Genomic DNA, 18,096 nt, shown 5'->3' on the forward strand with positions numbered 1-18,096 from the left:
AAAAAACAATTCACAATGTAAACATTAAATGGTTTAGGGGTAGTGCTGATGCTAAGGTCCTGTTTCCCAGTTGGTTCTTGATCTCTCAGTAAAGAAAGCCATGGGCCAACTGATGTGTAGAAGGTACAGGCAGACCCTCTGGGTCCCCGGAGGAAAAGGAAGACATAAGGAAGGAGAGAGTTTCACCATGCTTCTGATGGAGAAGGGCTGAAGAGCCATGTGAGATCTCAAAACAGAGTGGGTAGGTGGTCAGGGGCTTTAGCAAGGGGCTAGAAGGGACTAGGCACTAAAGTTTAGGGCAGGTGGGAGGTGGGGAGCTAAGAGTAATAATAAGGGCACGTTTTTTTTCAAACAGGAGATAGTAGCGCCCAGCAATTGTGCCAAGAAGGCAAGTTGATATTGAACAACTGTGTGTCTGTGTCTTTTATCTGTGTCTTCAAGGGAAGCTGGGAGGGGGCCAGTAGTGTGGCCTGTTCACAAAGCTAAGGCGGGGTAGTGAAAAGCTACATGCAACAGAATGGATTAAACTAACAAAGCAAAATTACATGAAGAAAACCTATACACATATATGTATAAAAAATTGAGTCACATAACTAAAGCTAGCTTAATTAAAACATTGAGTAGGTAAAGGATAAGAAAATCTATGAAATAGATGAAAAATACTGAAATAACAAATAGAAGTAAAAAAAAAAATACAAGCTGGAATGCAGATCATTTGGTGAAGTGATTGTCTCGAATATACAAAACTCTGCAGGTCTCTGATCTCCAGCACCTCGTAATATCAAGTCTGTATGTACTTGTCCCAGCACTTGGGAAATAAAGGCAGGATGATCACAAGTTCAAAGCCATCCTCTGGCTACAGGAAACTCAAAAAATAAGTTAACAAACAGAAATAGATATTAAAATGAAAGGACTAAAGGCAATGGTTAAGATGGCCCAATGACTAAATTTATTTTTCTTGCAAAGGACTCAGGTTTGGTTTCCAGAATTCACATCAGGTAGCTCACGACCATCTTTAAGTCCAGTTTAAGAGGATCCAATGTTCTCTGGCCTCTATGTGCACCTGCAAGAATATGTGCACACATGTTCATGTGGGGCACATGTACATTAATTAAAAATGAATAAATAGATCTTAAAAAATAATTACATAGGGCTGGTGAGATGGCTCAGTGGGTAAGAGCACTGACTGCTCTTCCAAAGGTCCTGAGTTCAAATCCCAGCAACCACATGGTAGCTTACAACCACCCGTAATGAAATCTGACAACCTCTTCTGGTGCGTCTGAAGACAGCTATAGTGTGCTTATGAATAATAATAAATAAATCCTTTAAAAAAATAACAATTACATCAACCCACTTAAGAACCACCCATGGAAGCCAGGCATGGTAGTGCACCCTTTAATCTCAGCACTCAGGATACAGAGGCAGAGGGATCTCTGAGTTCAAGGCTGCCTGGTCTACAAAGTGAATTCCAAGACAGGCAGAGCTATATAGTAAGACCCCATCTTGAAAAATTAAACAACAAAAATAATCAGAATTACAATTAACTGTTTTGATGTCAACATTACAAGCAAGAAAATGCAAAATCCTTCAAAATGCTGAAAGAAAATCATGCTCTAAGTATAGTATTTTACCCAAAGAGTTAACTATGAGTCTAAAACAAAGATATTTTCAGATATGTCATCAAAAAGTATGGCCAGACATGCCTGCATATGCCTTTAATCCTAGCACTCGAAAGAAGCAGACGGATCTGAGAATTCAAGGCCAGCCTGATCTACATGTGGCTAGTTCCTGGCTACCCAGGGGTAATTGGTGTAACCTTGTTGCTAAATAAGTAAAAGTAAGGGGGAGAATACCCCTGGCATCCACATGTATATGCCCACACACATATAACATGTATAACAGAGCCTCTATATAGAGGCAAAATTAAAATTATGAATAGAAAATTACAAAAAAATTTATTTCTAGGAATTTACAAATATACCTACATAAATGCATAGAAACATAATCACAATATTTGTTTCACTATCATATCAACATAGTGAAGTGGAAACTTCTGGTTTCTTTGGAAAGTGAGTTATGACAAATGATGTTTTGCTGAAGCAGACTTAAGTGACAGGATATTTCGCTCAAGCAGACAGTTTTGCTGAAGAGGACACAGGTGAAAGAATGTTTTGCTAAAGCAAACACATGAAAGAAAACATGATGAAGGATTCTTCACTAAAGACACGCCTGTATTGGTTCGCTTTACACTGATTTGCTGAGTTCCATGTTTTGTGGCTCCATAGAGAAAAATGTACCAAAAAAAATTTCAGGTTCCACAGACTCTGGCTGGTTGATGTCAAGTGATACAGATTCACATTGAGTTCCGCTAAGACAGACTCACGTGGTGAGGCAAGACCTGTGAGAGGACATGTGATGTTTGGAGGGAGTGTAACTAGGATTCTACAGTGAGGAGACATGCATAGCTAGCTTTGCAATGCTTCGCTTCTTGGTCTTACACCTTTGTCTTCACTGATCTTCATTTCATTGCTTCATTGAGAAGCACAGCAGAGAACTTCTACTGGCGTCCCTATTAGACCTTTTCGCCCCTGCTGACTTGTGCCAATTCAGCAGAGGCCTGGCTATTTCTGTTAGGTCACGCCACTACTGCTGACTCATGTTTGCTATCCTGACTCTGCTGAACTGGACTGCCAGTATAATTGTGAAGTGTTTGCAATTAAATCAAGCTGCCACTGAGGATTCCTGTGAACTGAATTACTGATTTCCTGACAACGAAGATCTGCTCCAAAGAACAATTTCAAACAGGTCCACTTCCCCACTATCCTAATAACCTTTCTTTTCTACTACCTCTGGTGGGCTAGAAAGGAGGTTAAAATATTTAAGAACCCATATTTAAAGTAGGATTTGAAAAGTCAAAGCTGGGCTGGTGAGATGGCTCAGCAGTTAGGAGCACTGACTGCCCTTCTGCAGGTTCCAAGTTCAAATCCTAGCAACCACATGGTGGCTCACAACCTTCCATAATGAGATCTGATGTCCTCTTCCGGAGTGTCTGAAGACAGCTACAGTGTACTTACATAAATAAATAAATCTTTTTTAAAAAAGAAAATGAAAAAGAAAAATCAAAGCCTACAACATAGACTAACTACCCCAATAAATATCACTGTAACACTACCTGTATCGTTGATGACAATTATATAATAAAATAAACAAAATGACAGCCTGACTTTAAGTTTTATTTTCAATTCATTCACTATTTTATTATAAAAATGTACATTATAGTGTTTTAGACAGAATCTCACCATGTGTCAATCATTGTTCTATTGCTGTGAAGAGACACATGAACAAGACAACTCTTATAAAGCATGGTAAGGCATGAAGGCCTAAGACTACCAGCAAGTGCTCATGGGTGAAGGCCTGAAGCTGAACTGTATGTGTGTGTTGGGGGTTTGGGGAGGGGGGCTGTCAGAGAAGCCTGACCATGACCAGTACAAGGCAGAACCAGCGGGGCAGCCCACTGGACCAAGTGTAGGTGGGTGGAGCCAGCCGCCAACACCAGGTGCTAACTGAACAGCAGAAGGAGCACCATAGACAACCCTCAAAACAAATCCAAACCCAGACACAAGCCTCTGACCAAGCTAAGTAGCTTCGATACTATGTTAAATACTAAAGAAACAGAGAAACTGAATACAGAAAGTCATAGGGAGGGATGACTTAGTGAGATGGCTCAGTGGGTGAAAGCACAAACTGCTCTTCCGAAGGTCTGGAGTTCAAATCCCAGCAACCACACGGTGGCTCATAACCACCCGTGATGAGATCCGACGCCCTCTTTTGGTGTGTCAGAAGTCAGCTACAGTGTACTAATGTATAATAATAAATGAATCTTTGGGCCAAAGCAAAGACTGAACGGTCAGGGCTGACCAGAGTGAGCAGAGGTTCTAAAAATTCAACCCCAACAACCTCATGAAGGCTCACAACCATCTGTACAGCTACAGTGTGCTCACATACATAAAATAAATAAATCTTTAAAAACAAAGGAAAAAAGAAAAAAGTTATAGGGAGAAAGTAAGTCTCTGAAGGAATTAGACATAAAAGAGAAAAGCATTTTCTATGTTAAAAATGTAGAGAAAAATAATGACAACACATTCTGGATTCCATATTTTATTTCACTTATCCATGAATAACTGTTTTTTCAGTAATGATTACAATTTTATATATCTTTGTTAAGGATTGGTTCTAATGCTTTGAATTAATCGGGCCCCCAAAATTGGGAATCTGAGTGTCCAAATACTGAAGATCTTTATCCCCATTCAGTTTTTGATCATCAATAAACAGCCAGTGGCCAATGGCTGGGCAGATAGGTTGAGGTTGGACCTTTAGATTTGTGCAGGCTAGGAACTGTGAGAAAAGGAAGGGAGAATCGCCATAATTAGGAGCGAAATGGATCAGTTTTAGAGCTGCAGAAGGAAAATCATCTGAAATGTAGGTGAGAAGAAATACGGCCCCCAGAAGGGCTGCCCAGAAGCATCTTGGGCAGTAAAGACTAAGGAGCTGCCTAGGAGGAGCCAGGGCAACAAAGATGACATACAGCATTAGAGGGTGCTAAGCCAGGAGTACAGGAGAAGAAATATGTGCTAGCCACAGGGAGGATTAGAACTGCCCAGTCTTTGAGCTAGTCAAGGCACTTAAAATTAACTGGCATGGGGGGGGGGGGGCAGGGAGGCTTTCATTCAAGAATCCAGAAGGCTCTGGTGGGCGGCTAGGAACTCACATACCAGGAGCCATGGCAGTATAGCAAAAATTACAACTACATATCCTTTTTAAGAGAAATCAAAAGAAGGCAGACTTAGGAAAAAGAAAAATTCTTGCTCTGTTACAAACAATAGAACAAAATGTAGATAATCCTTTGAATCATGAAGTTTCAAATCAAAATTTCAAAAATTTCAATCCAAAGCCTAAAGTACCACCATGTAACAAGACTAAAAAATAGCAGTCTACATTTGTTATAAAACCTAAAATGAGGACTGGAGAGTTTGCTCAGTGGGTAAGAGCACTGACTGCTCTTCCGGAGGTCCTGAGTTCAAATCTCAGCAACCACACAGTGGCTCACAACCATCTATAATGAGATCGGATGCCCTCTTCTGGTGTGTCTGGAAAAAAGCTACAGTGTATTTATATATAATAAATAAATAAATCTTTTAATAAAATAAAATAAAAATTTAAAATATAAAAATTTTTTAAAAACTAAAATGATTTTCCCAGCCTTGTTAAATGGAGATGAGAAAAATCTACAAAGGTTTGAAAAATTAAAATGGCAACCTATAGAGAGACAATATACTGAGTTAAAAATACAGATTCTGCTTAATGAAGTCACCTTAGAACAATGTTATATAACAGCTGCTATGTTTAATTTTGTAGTTTTAAAAAATTTTTAAATATGTACATACATTAATATACAGTTGATGCATGTTCAAAATTCCAAGGAGCTTCTGTCTTGAATTCTGAAAAGTCTGATTCTAAGATTGCACATTTATTAGATGTGATGGCTATCTTGGAAATGCCCTTACAGGTTGAAGCTAATGATGCTCTGACACACGTATCCATTAGAATACAATATTTTAGACATTATGGCATGAAACATGTTACTGGCATATCTCACAATCCTATAAGACAGGCAGTTGTAGAGAGTGCTAATCATACATTAAAGGCGATGCTTAACAAACAAAAAGGGATAACAAAGACTCCCCCAGAGATAGCGCCTTATTGACTGACTTTAAATTTTTTAAATGCTAACAAAAAACAACAGCAAGCTGAAAGACACTAGATTATGGAAAACTGCTAAATTAGAACAGCCCATCTATTTTAAGGGTGTCCTAGCTTCAGAATGAAAGGCAGGAAATGTGTTGTATTTGGGGAAGAGGTTTTGTCTTTGTTTCAACAGAAGAAAAGCTATGGATTCTATCCAAATTAGTAAAGATTAGATTTGACCGGGAGGCCACCAGAAGATCTAGGCTGCACACATAAAGGAAGAAACCAAAAAGAATGCCGTGGGTAACATATATATTGATCCCTTTACATGGGAACAGATCTGAAACTGAGACATGAATGTCTCCAGCCAAGACTTCAGCTAAGAATAGCCAAGAAATCTTGTTGGCTATAAAGTCCTCAGGACTTATCATGCCATCCTTTCATGTGACATGAATGGAAAGGTATATTACAGTTGGTTACAGTCCAAACTAACTTAAAGACAGATGCCTTACCTGCTCAAACAGAGAGCAGAGATTCATCTTTACCTGCATTGTACACACCACACATTCCATACATGTGTTATGGCAGAAATGTATATTACCTTTGAAAGTTTATATGTTGAAAGCTTGAAGATGCTAAGAATGATGCTGAGACATAAAAGCATCCTGCTTCATCCAACCTCAGACTGCCTCAATAGCTGTTTCATCAAAACTTGCTTCTAGGACAGCAAAATGGCGAAGAAGCCCCTTTGTTCTGGTCTGTCAGACTGTTCCAATCAGGACTTCAGTCAAGCCCTTGCTTTCATACCAAACAGAGCTTGGACAGCAAGTGTTGCAGCTGGCTTTCTTAAGACTGGCCAATATCCTGATTTTCTTAGGGCCCCCAAAGGAGATGATGTTCCCAGACAGCAGGAAGCAACTTTAGATGACGAGGCCCTATTCCTAAGAAATGGGGTGGGTGGGTTTTGGTCATTCAGTGGGTGATGGATATTTGTTGTTATTTAAAGGAGGGTTAAATGCTCCTGAACAGGGAGGAAACAAAGTAAGGGAAGTTGGATTCAAGGATCTCTTTTTTTCTTCCTTTTTCTTTCCTCTATTTCTTTCCTATCTAATTTTAGGGAGAAAGGAGAGAAGGGATGGAGAGAAAAAAGGGATAATATAGGAATATATATATATATATATATATATATATATATATATATGATATATGAGTTCCAGAACAACCAGGGCTACACAGAAAAACCTTGTCTCAAAAATCCAAAAGCAAGTAGGAGCGGGGGACACACTGCTTAGAGCTGGAACATTGTTCAGCAGTAAGGAGCACTTGCTACTCTTCAGAAGACCTGGATTCAGTCCCCAGTGCCCACTAGACAGTTTAAAACCACCTGTGACTCCAGTGTCAGGGATTCTTATGCCCTCTTCTGCCCTCCATGGACACAAGACACATACACAGTATACAGACATACATACAAGTAAACACCCATACACATAAAAATAAATTTTTTTTTAAAATAAAAAAGCAAAGTTGTACCTGTCTAATGTGTATGTAAAGTTCTAAGTTCAATCTCCAGTAATGCCCTCTACACTTGCGCGCGCACGCACACACACACACACACACACACTCATGTATGCACATAAAAAACAATTTTTAAATGGAAAAAAGAATTATAGCTCCGCAGTTAGGAACATTGGCTACTCTTCCCAGAGATCCAGTCTAGACTCTCAAAACCAACAGGGAAGCTCACAACCGTCTATAATCCCAGGGGTCTCTCCACACTGACTGCTCTGAATGAGAGGCCAGTGACATGACTCAAGCAGCCAAAGGTGCGGCTGCCAAACCTGATCACCTTAATCCAATCCCAGAACCCAAATGGTGTAAAAAGAGCTCTCATAAATTGTCCTTTATCTTCCATCATAGTATCTCTCCCCCAACCACCCCTTCATACACACACACACACAAATGAATGAATGAATGAATGAATGAATGAATGAAAACACGTGAGTAGGTTTCTGATCCCAGAGCAGCCCCCAAATAGTCAATAATAAACCAGATTTATCAATTTGGCCACTTTTAACATTTTTAGACTAAAGGCCCTGTTGCAAAGAGCTGTCTCTGTGAATAGAGGGTGTATTGAAGCAGTATGTATCCATGGCCTATACCCAGTAGATACCAACAGCATCCCTTTCCCAGTATTGTCAAACTGTCCAGATACTGCAAAATGTTCAAAAAGGCAAATTCACCTATTTGAGCAAAAAAGATTAGCAATTACAAAACACCTACTATTTAAGGAACTGAAACAAGGTAAGCCAAATCCCAGAGCTGTACCACAGTACTCTGCAATCCTGTGAGTCCTGAACTACATTCAGGTTTATAGGGCCTGTTGTGTTTTCTGATAAAGCCTAATGTTCAGTGGTTTCTGTCTCTCTCTTACAAGCTCTAGCTCTACAGTCATCTCTTCTTTATTTGAATCTTAAATTATAAGATTATAATATAAGGTAATTTAAAATTCTCTCATGTTCAGAATGCAAGCAAGGGCTGGCAAGATGGTTCACAGCAGGTAAAAATATTTGCCAAAACAGCCTAGCTACTTGAAACCCACATAAAAGTGGAAATCTCAAGAAAATTCACCTACATACTCATCATTCATGCATTTGCGCACTCACGTGCACACACTCGCACGCATACCTCTAATACCAAAAAATGTGAGCCTCACGCATACTAGGCAAACACTACCACTGAGCTGCATTGACAAACCTTTCTGGTATCATACATAATGCCAACTTAAAACAACTGTCAATCAACTCATGATACTATGCCCTTTCTCCACCCACTCACTAGGCTTAAGAATTTAGTAACTAGAAGGGAGGGTGATGGCACTACCTTTAACCCCAGCTCTTGGAAGGTAACAGCAGGTGGATCTCTGAGTTTGAAGCCAGCCTGGTCTACAGAGTGAGTTCCAGGATAGAAAAAATACTCAACTATTATAAGAAAACATTGAAGGGTTTGAATTATGCAACCCTAGTCATTTCCAAATATAATCAACTCTTGTGTTTTGATGAATTACCAAGTCAAAAAAAAAAAAAAATCATCCTGCAAAGGGAGTTAATTGTACTCAGCTTTAGTGTTCTATCTGTGAAGCATAATGTATCAATTTAAATGGAGGCACAAAACCCTTGCATGGGACAAATATTAATAAAATAGAATAAAATAAAATAAACTTGACGACAATAGGGGAATATTCAAGAGGCTTCATCCTTCCCTGAAGATCTAGAGGCAGTTAGTTAATGGCTGGTAGAGGGAGAGACATTTTCTTTTGAGTGCAAGCACTCTAAGACGTGATCCCATAAAAATCCCTAACTAGGGCTGGTGAGATGGCTAAGCGGGTGAGAGCACTGACTGCTCTTCCAAAGGTCCTGAGTTCAAATCCCAGCAACCACATAGTGTCTCACAACTACCCATAATGAGATCTGACACCCTCTTCTGGTTCATCTGAAGATAACTACAGTGTACTTATTTATAATAATAAATCTTTGGGCTGGAGCGAGCAGGGACTAAGTGAGCAGGGCCAACTAGAGCAAGCAGGTCTGACCTGAGCAAGGAGAGGTGCTAAATTCAATACCCAACAACCACATGAAGGCTCACAACCCATATACATAAAATAAATAAATCTTAACTTTAAAAAAAAAATGTCTAGAGCCGGGCATGGTGGCGCACGCCTTTAATGCCAGCACTTGGGAGGCAGAGGCAGGCGAATTTCTGAGTTCCAGGCCAGCCTGGTCTACAGAGTGAGTTCCAGTACAGCCAGGACTACACAGAGAAACCCTGTCTCAAAAAAAAAAAACAAAAAAAAAAAAACAAAACAAAATGTCTAACTAAACTCACTGTTATCTCCCCCTCCATGATACACACACACACACACATAATGACAATAAAAGGGGACTAGTTGAGAATGAGAAAGAGTGGCAGGGGAATAAGAAAGAGTAAGGAGTAAATATGATAGAAATATATTAAATGTTTGAAATGTTTGTAATAATAAAATAACTACATATAACATACTAATCAGCAACTTGCAAAATTTCTTTCACTCCAAAATCACATTGCTGCGCCTGGTGTGGCGCCACACACCTTTGGTTCCTTTTGGTGCTCAGCAGCACCAAAGGAGGCCTGAGGATCTCACAGTTCAAGGCCAGCCTGGTTTACACAAAGAAACTGTCTCAAAAAAGAAAGAAAACAAAAGCTGAACGAGGAAAAACAATATGGTGCTTTCCTCAGAAAGGGATTATGTAAATACTAATAAGCCAGGACACATTTTGTTCAAAGAACTAAGATTCTAATGCCCTGGCCTAAAAGGAATATCATGCCTTTAAAAAGGAGGGACAGTGTGTCTACTACAATTTGTTTCCTCAGAATGCTAAAGCTCTGAGTAAGGAGCTTCCAAATTAAGCACTTTTTTTTAAATGAAAGTCTCAGTGAAAATTTTAGTTTTTTCAAATTGAAAAAAAAAAAAGTCATGTGTTAGTAACCCTATGTAAAACACAATCAGAGAAACTGAATACAGCTTAGTTCACTGAAGTCTTGGTGAAGTATTTCACCAAGTTTCTTATTTCTGGTCCTAGAAACTGAACCTAGTACTTTGTTTATGTTGAGCAATATACACAGAACCCTACCACACAGTCCATTCCTATTTGCTTATTTATGTGTATGTATATTGTGGACACCCAAGCCTTCAAGTCTGTTCTCTCCTCCCACATGATCAGAGATTAAACTCAGCTTGTCGGTTTCGGCCCCTCATTCCTACTTTTCAAAAATTTAGATAGAGGTCACATCTTATTACTTTACTAAATAAGATACTGTTTTGCGCTGAGCATTAGCGGTACTAGCCTTTAATCCCAGCTCTGGGGAAGCAGAGGCAGGTGGATCTGAGTTCCAGGCCTGCCTGAATTACAAGGTGAATCTCTGAAAAGGGAAAAGAGGAAAAAAAGCTATTTTGCAATTTGTAATACCACTTAGGTACTATATGCTGCCATTGCTTCCTGCTACAAGAAACTCATCCCAGCTGACTTCTTCTATCGTCCTACTCCCCGGCCTACCACAACCCACGACAAAATTCTATGCCCGTCTAATTTTCACAAGGCTCCACTTAGAGGCGAGGCGGGGTGTGGAGATCCGATTTTCAGACTTTTGGTAACAGACAAACAGGCTACTCTGCCTCTGCAAAATAAAACCCTCGCTATAATTATAATCTAAGACCCAATTCACTTCCGCTCGCATCTCCCTACCGACACGAAACTTCCCTGAAGCTCTCAAAGGACCTATTTCTACCTGTCCCCCGGCTCCCATCTCGAGCTTGCATTATTTCCTGAAATGGGAAACCCGGACATCGCTCCCCTCCCAAGATGAAGACCCGGAGCCGGGATTCCCCCACACTCCGCTCGGCTCAGGCCGGGTCAGCAGGAGTCTCCGGGGCCGTAGCCCGGCTACTGCAGGAGGCAGGGGAAACGACGGCGGAAGGAAGACGGACGAAAGGAGGGAGGCGGGGGCGGGGACCGGGCCAGGGCTACCTGCGGGTCGGAGCGCAGGCGGTCCGCAGTCGCCATGGCCGCGCGCCACCTCCAGCCGTCCGAGGCACCCAGCTCCTCACGAGCCGTGACAGGCGGCCGGCGGCGGCAGGTGGCGAGCAGCCGCCCACCTCGGGCGCCGGCGTGTGTGAGCCGCCCAGCTGGTTCCCGGGGGTGAGAGGAGCCGGGACACACGAGGAAGAGGTGTGCGGCAGCGCGACCCTGAGGACGGGACGCAAGGACAGCCGTCCGTTCTCCGCGGGGGCTGGGAGAAGGTGGCGAAGCCGCGGGACCGCGGGGGCTGCTCACGTACCTTCCTGCTGCGCGGCCGGGGGTTCTCCTGCAGCCCGCAGGTCGCCTCACATCCGGGTACCCGGAGACGCTCAGCTGCTTCTGCGGCGGCCGACGCCGCCCCGCGGCACAAACACCAAACTTCCGGCGGTGGCGACGCCTCTCCCGTCAGATGGGAGTTACCTGAGGCCGCCGTGGGTGCGCTTGCGCGGCGCTTGTCTTCGGACCCCAAGCCGCTCAGCTGACGCGCCCAGCAGACGAAAATGGCCGCCACGCTCTCCGCGTGTCACGCAGTTTCCACTCCGGCCGCGACAGCTGGGCGTCGGGTGGAAGGCAAGCTGGCGTCCACACTCAGCGCAGGCGCGTTGGGAGGCCTCGCGTGCGCGCCTCCGCGGGTGGACGCCTGACAGGGACGGGGCAGCGCCCCCTGTTGGTGGCGGCTTGTCCACGCGGTCATCTCCGGCCACACACCCACTTTGGGGCCAGTAAGATGGCTCAAAAGGTGAACCTGCCTGCGGCCAAATAATACAACTGAGTTGACCCCTGTGAGCCCCGAGATGGAAGAAGAAAGAGAACTAACTTCTGCAGATTGTCCTCTGACTTAAACATGCCAGCCATTGCATATGCACCCGCACAAACATAAATGAAAACTGTTTTTTTTTTTTTTTTTTTTTTTTTTTTTCGAGACAGGGTTTCTCTGAAGAGCCCTGGCTGTCCTGGAACTCACTCTGTAGACCAGGCTGGCCTCGAACTCAGAAATCCGCCTGCCTCTGCCTCCCAAGTGCTGGGATTAAAGGCATGCACCGCCACTGCCCGGCTAAATGAAGATTGTAACAAATTTGTAAAACCCCTTTAAAATAAACTCACTCAGGCCCCAAATGTTGATGATTTGCTCCAGGTTCCAGCACTTTCTGTGGGATCTCTTCCAAGATTCTTATCCTTTGATCTTTAATAGGGGCCAATATAAAGAAAAGGGGCAGGATCCAATATCCATTCTCTTTTACTTCAAACTACACTAGAGCACACAAGGATTCGCCCTTTTTAACCAACGCTTTGTACCTGAGAGCTAAGAACCTAAACAAAACTGTGGGGTTCCACTAAGTTTAGTGAAGGTGATATTCGGACTGGCATTTAGAAACATCCAAAGAAAGAGCCAAAAGTAGTTTTCATTTTTCTGAGTTTGACGTAACCTAGGCTGCCTTTTCAATTTCTATGTAGCTTAGAATGACTTTGTCTTTCATCCTCCTGCCTCCACTTCCCAAGTTCTGAGCCTCCATACCCAGGCTCCAGATTTATGCTTTAATGGCATATAGGAAATGGCCCAACTAAAGTTTCTCTTCGCTTTATGATTAGTGGATAACTAGTGATGTTTTCTTAGTTGGATGATTCAGTTTATCTTCACTAGTTTTGGACACACACGTACATATTCTTACAAAGTAGACCTAAGTAAGGCCAGTATTCTCTGTATGCCAGTATGCTCTGTTAGCTTTACATACGAGCATAAAAATCCCTGTCACACCATTTGAAATCATATGTGCTTATTGTTGGTAAAGAAGCTGTTTGAAGCCGGGACTTATATTGGTTAACCAGCCGACTTCCATGTTAGACTTGAACAGCCAAAGAACCATCTTATAGTAAAGACAAGCTAGACTCACTCCTCTTTATGATTGATTAAACCTGTTTCTCAAGGATTGCGCTATGCGAATGGTTCAGTACTGCCTGTGCCAGGGAAAGGCAACCATATCCTTATTTTACAAAGTTGTTCATAAGCATCTTGCAAGCCTACCGTTGTTTCATAGGTTCTTACGACTATTGTCGCTATGCCCACCTTGCACTCAAGTCTTTGTTTCAGGAGGTTCTTATGTCTAACGTCTAACTTGTTATGCTTACATGCTCCTGGTACCTGGTTTATTTTGCCTGCCAACCCCCCACCTCGCTCCCCCACACACACACACACACAATTCGGAAACTACCTACCCCTGATCTATAAAAAACTTGTCTTCCTCATATTCATTCAATGCTGACTTCTTAAACTCCCCCTTAGGGATAGGCAGCCCATGTACATGAATTTTAAAAGCTTGCTTTAATTAATTTGGTCATGATGCTTTCTGTTGGTTGTATTTCTCCTCAAATATTTGAGATTAACAATGTAGATAGCATAGGACTATAATTCTAGAATAGAGTAGGTGGAAACAGAAAGATTATGAGTTCTAGGCTAGCCTGGGCTACAGAGGGAGAACTTGTCACTGCTCCTTAAAAATTAATTTAAGCCAGGCGTGGTGGCGCACGCCTTTAATCCCAGCATTTGAGAGGGAGAGGCAGGCGAATTTCTGAGTTCAAGGCCAACCTGGCCTACAGAGTGAGTTCCAGGGCAGCCCGGGCTACACAGAGAAACCCTGTCTCAAAAAAAAAAAAAAACAAAAAAACAAAAAAACAAAAAAAAACTTAATTTAAAGTGTAACTAATAATCTGTTTATTAGCCGGGCGTGGTGGCGCACGCCTTTAATCCCAGCACTCGGGAGGCAGAGGCAGGCGGATTTCTGAGTTCGAGGCCAGCCTGGTCTACAAAGTGAGTGCCAGGACAGCCAGGGCTATACAGAGAAACCCTGTCTCGAAAAACCTAAAAAAAAAAAATAATAATCTGTTTATTGTAGATGTTCATATACATATATATATGTGTGTGTGTGTATACATATATATATATATATGTGTGTGTGTGTGTATACATATATATATATGTGTGTGTGTGTGTGTATACATATATATATATATATGTGTGTGTGTATACATATATATCTATGTGTGTGTGTGTGTGTATATACATATATATGTGTGTGTGTGTGTGTATATATATGTGTGTGTGTGTGTATATACATATATATATGTGTGTGTGTATATACATATATATATGTGTGTGTGTGTGTGTGTGTATATACATATATATATGTGTGTGTGTGTGTATACACACACACACAGAGTTGTGTTTTATTAAAAGATAACGAGAGAAGGAATATGGTTGATGGATGTGCAGTAAGGTATGGGGGGAGGAGGTGCCTCTGCAGGCCCATGCTGAGGCATCCCTCCCCCCACCCTCAAACAAGGGAACAGCCAGGGGAGTTGAATTGAGGGAGAAAGGCAGGGGTGGGGGTGGGGATAAGGGAAGGGAAGGGAAGAGGAGAGGAGAGGAGAGGAGAGGAGAGGAGAGGAGAGGAGAGGAGAGGAGAGGAGAGGAGTCCAGCTATGAGCATGTGGAGAGAGAAGGGGAAAGGAATGGGGAGAGAAGGGGAGCAGGAACGAGAGAGAGAGAGAGAGAGAGAGAGAGAGAGAGAGAGAGAGAGAGAGAGAGAGCGCGAGCAGCCCCTTTTCCCCTTTTATAGTGAGTCAGGCACACCTGGCTATTGCCAGGTAACTGTGGGCCAGAACCTAGACAAAATGCTAACATACATACATACATACATACATACATACATACATTTACTTAAATGTGCAATGGAAAAATGTTTTGGTCTACCTCTTCATAAGGTTCCCAACAGCAAACCAGAGGATGATTCCACCAGTTCATCCTGGAAAACCAATCAGGTTTCTTGAGATTAGATACAGAGCATGAATGAGAGGTCACTCACAGTAGCTGCATTTTAAAGACCTGGCCTGACGTGGATGCTGGCGTTCCCAAACCCTCACAGTTGGAGCCCACTTCAGTTACCCTTCCTTGCCTGTATACTCTAGTGCTTCCATAGACACCCTCTTCCCCCCATGCAACCACTTACAATCAGGGCTGAATTGCATACTGTGGCTGGGAGGAGCTACTGAGTTCTGATGAGAGCCCTAGCCCCTCCTTTTACAGAGGGAGATCTACAGTCAACAAGCACAGTGGAGGGTGAAATACTCTTGCACTTAGGTACAGCTCATCTGCTAAAGATGGTGACTAGTTTTTTGCTTAGAAGATTGCACTGTACAACATGGGGGGGGGCATCTTTTCCTAGCGTTATTGTTCATATTTTGAAGAGCATTTCACACATCTGATTCAATAATAAAGGTCTTTGTAATTTAACTAAATCTCAGCTATTCTATAATATCATATATGACAAATTTTGTTTTGCTTTTTGCCACTATTTTTTTTCCAAAGTCATCTGTCAAGTTGCTTTGGAACAAAACTTATGATGATCCTTGACGGAGTTTTTAATCTCTTCCAAAACAGAATAAAGAGTTCAGGTTTGCCTGGCAGTGGTGCCACACGCCTTTAATCCCAGCACTTGGGAGGCAATGGCAGGTGGATTTCTGAGTTCGAGGCCAGCCTGGTCTACAGAGTGAGTTCCAGGACAGCCAGGGCTACACAGAGAAACCCTGTCTCGAAGAAACAAGGGAAGAGAGAGAGAGACAGAGAGACAGAGAGAGAGACAGACAGAGAAACAGAGAGAGAGAGAGAGAGAGAGATCAGGTTTTGCAGATACTGGTCAATGAGAAGAAATATTGAACTGATGCAAGATTAGAAACCACAAATGAAAGAAAAACAAGTACTTTTTTTGTTTTGTTTTGTTTTTCAAGACAAGTTTTCTCTGTGTAGCCCTGGCTGTCCTGGAACTCACTCTGTAGACCAGGCTGGCCTCAAATCAGAAATCCGCCTGCCTCTGCCTCCCAAGTGCTGGGATTAAAGGCGTGCACCACCACTGCTCGGCTTAGAAAAACAAGTCTTAGGTCAGGGATATGATATTAAGAAGAAAGAAAATGTTCTCTTAAATATCTGTGGTCCAGAAGGACTTTAGGGAGAGAAGGAAAGGAGAGCAAGGGCTGCAGCTCAGGGGCACAGCACCTACCCAGTAAAGGCATCAGGCTCAGTGATACAGTGCCTACCCAGTAAAGGCATCAAGCTCAGTGGCACAGCGCCTACCCATCAGGGTGCCTCAGGACCCCGCAGGACCAAGTTCTCAGCTCAGAGTAGATTTGTCCCAGAGAGACAGATGACGAGAAATAAGACACAAATACAGGGGATAGAGGAGAAGGGAGAAAGGGAAAGGCACAAGGGTGGCCAAGGATATTTGTCCCAGAGTGGGACAAAAGACTGCCTCTGCATAGTAAAGAGACAGACTTGGCCCACAGGCAAATGGTGGTTTATTAAGGTTAAAAGGGGGAACCCTGTGTTAGGATGAGGTGTTTAATTTTAATTGGACATGTTAACTAGGTGAGACAAAGGGGGCTTTTGGTTGCTGGACTTCAGTGCTTTAGTAGCTGGACCTTAGTTGTCAGCCTCAGGAGAAGGAAGCGGCCAAATTAGGGGATAGCTAGCTTCAGGAATATAATCTAAAGGTTTTTAGCAAGACAGAGGGAATGGGGCAGAATCACATTTGCCATGCTCAATCTGGCCAGAGTCCCTTCACCTAGCCTCCTTGAGACTTATATTTGGTTCCCCAATCTCAGGATGAGAGACCCTAAGGGGTTTTCCAATTCCACACCCTCCTTACAGTTTACCCCTCCCACCTGGGGCCAAGGCTAGGCCAAGTTCCATTCTCCACCCAGTCAGAATGTACTGACTGGTTACCTGACCCTCTGGAAAGTCTCAGGTAGAGTTCAAATGCACGTCATGCTTGCTAACCAATAGATTTAAAGGTCAATATGCTTAGCCAGTAAGTTTGAACTGTAACCTTGCTGATGTAACCTGAGCCCCTAAAAAGTGTAAAAACTGCTTGTAATAGCCATTCGGGGCCACCTTCTTAGTGACTCGCCTTGAGTAACCCTGATGAGCTGGAAAATAAACCTCTTGCTTTTGCATTGGTCTGTGTGTCGCTGGAGTGGGGCGGGAGGGGGCATCTTGAAGTACCACTGACAGAGGGTACCACAGAGGGTACCACCTTACAAGGGATGTGGGGGATGCCTCATCAGGTGATGCTCATCAGATGTAACAGGTGTAACAGAGCTTATCATCTCAGCCTTCAGGAGGCAAGAGGATCAAGGCAAGGTTGGTCCACCAGCGCTACATAGCAGAACCTGCTCTCAAAACAGAGGGGTGGGCAGTACAGCTCCATTGATAAAGGCTGGTGCTGCACAAGTCCGTCAGCCTGAATTTCATCTCCAGAACTCACATTAAAATGAAAATAGTGAACTGACTCCACAAAATTGTTTTCTGACTTCTATATGTACTCTATGGCACATATGCCACACACATACATGTATACACAATAATAATAAAAATGTTAATGGTTTGAAACCAAACAAAACACCACCACCAATAGGCCAGAAAGATGGCTCAGCAGATAAATGCAGGAGCTTGCTACCAAGTCAGACATGTGAATTGATCCCTATAATCCACAAGGTAGAAAGAAAACCACTCCAACAATTTGTTCTATTTTCCATACATGTGCCCTAGCATTCTCTGTGGTGTAACAGTTTCCTTCTAGATTAAAACATTCCATCCTGGGGCGGGGCGTGGTGGCGCACGCCTTTGATCCCAGCCTGGTCTATAAAGTGAGTTCCAGGACAGACAGGGATATACAGAGAAACCCTGTCT

At 42.8% G+C, this 18,096-nt stretch overlaps 1 protein-coding gene across 2 annotated transcripts in view; it reads right to left on the bottom strand.

Moving 5' to 3' along the window:
- The window catches only part of Esco1 (establishment of sister chromatid cohesion N-acetyltransferase 1), a 43,282-nt gene extending 31,221 nt beyond the window's left edge, over positions 1-12,061 (bottom strand). Inside the window, exon 1 of one of the 2 annotated variants that reach the window (XR_015046103.1) lies at positions 11,617-12,061. The gene's annotated coding sequence lies outside the window, so the exon portion shown is untranslated. The remainder of the gene's footprint in view (positions 1-11,616) is intronic. The other variant, XM_021150797.3, reaches the window with a different exon arrangement.
- Positions 12,062-18,096: the final 6,035 nt, after the last annotated feature.

This window comes from Mus caroli, unplaced genomic scaffold (assembly GCF_978045245.1).
Source record: "Mus caroli unplaced genomic scaffold, Mus_caroli_1 scaffold_19, whole genome shotgun sequence".
NCBI classification, from domain to species: domain Eukaryota; kingdom Metazoa; phylum Chordata; class Mammalia; order Rodentia; family Muridae; genus Mus; species Mus caroli.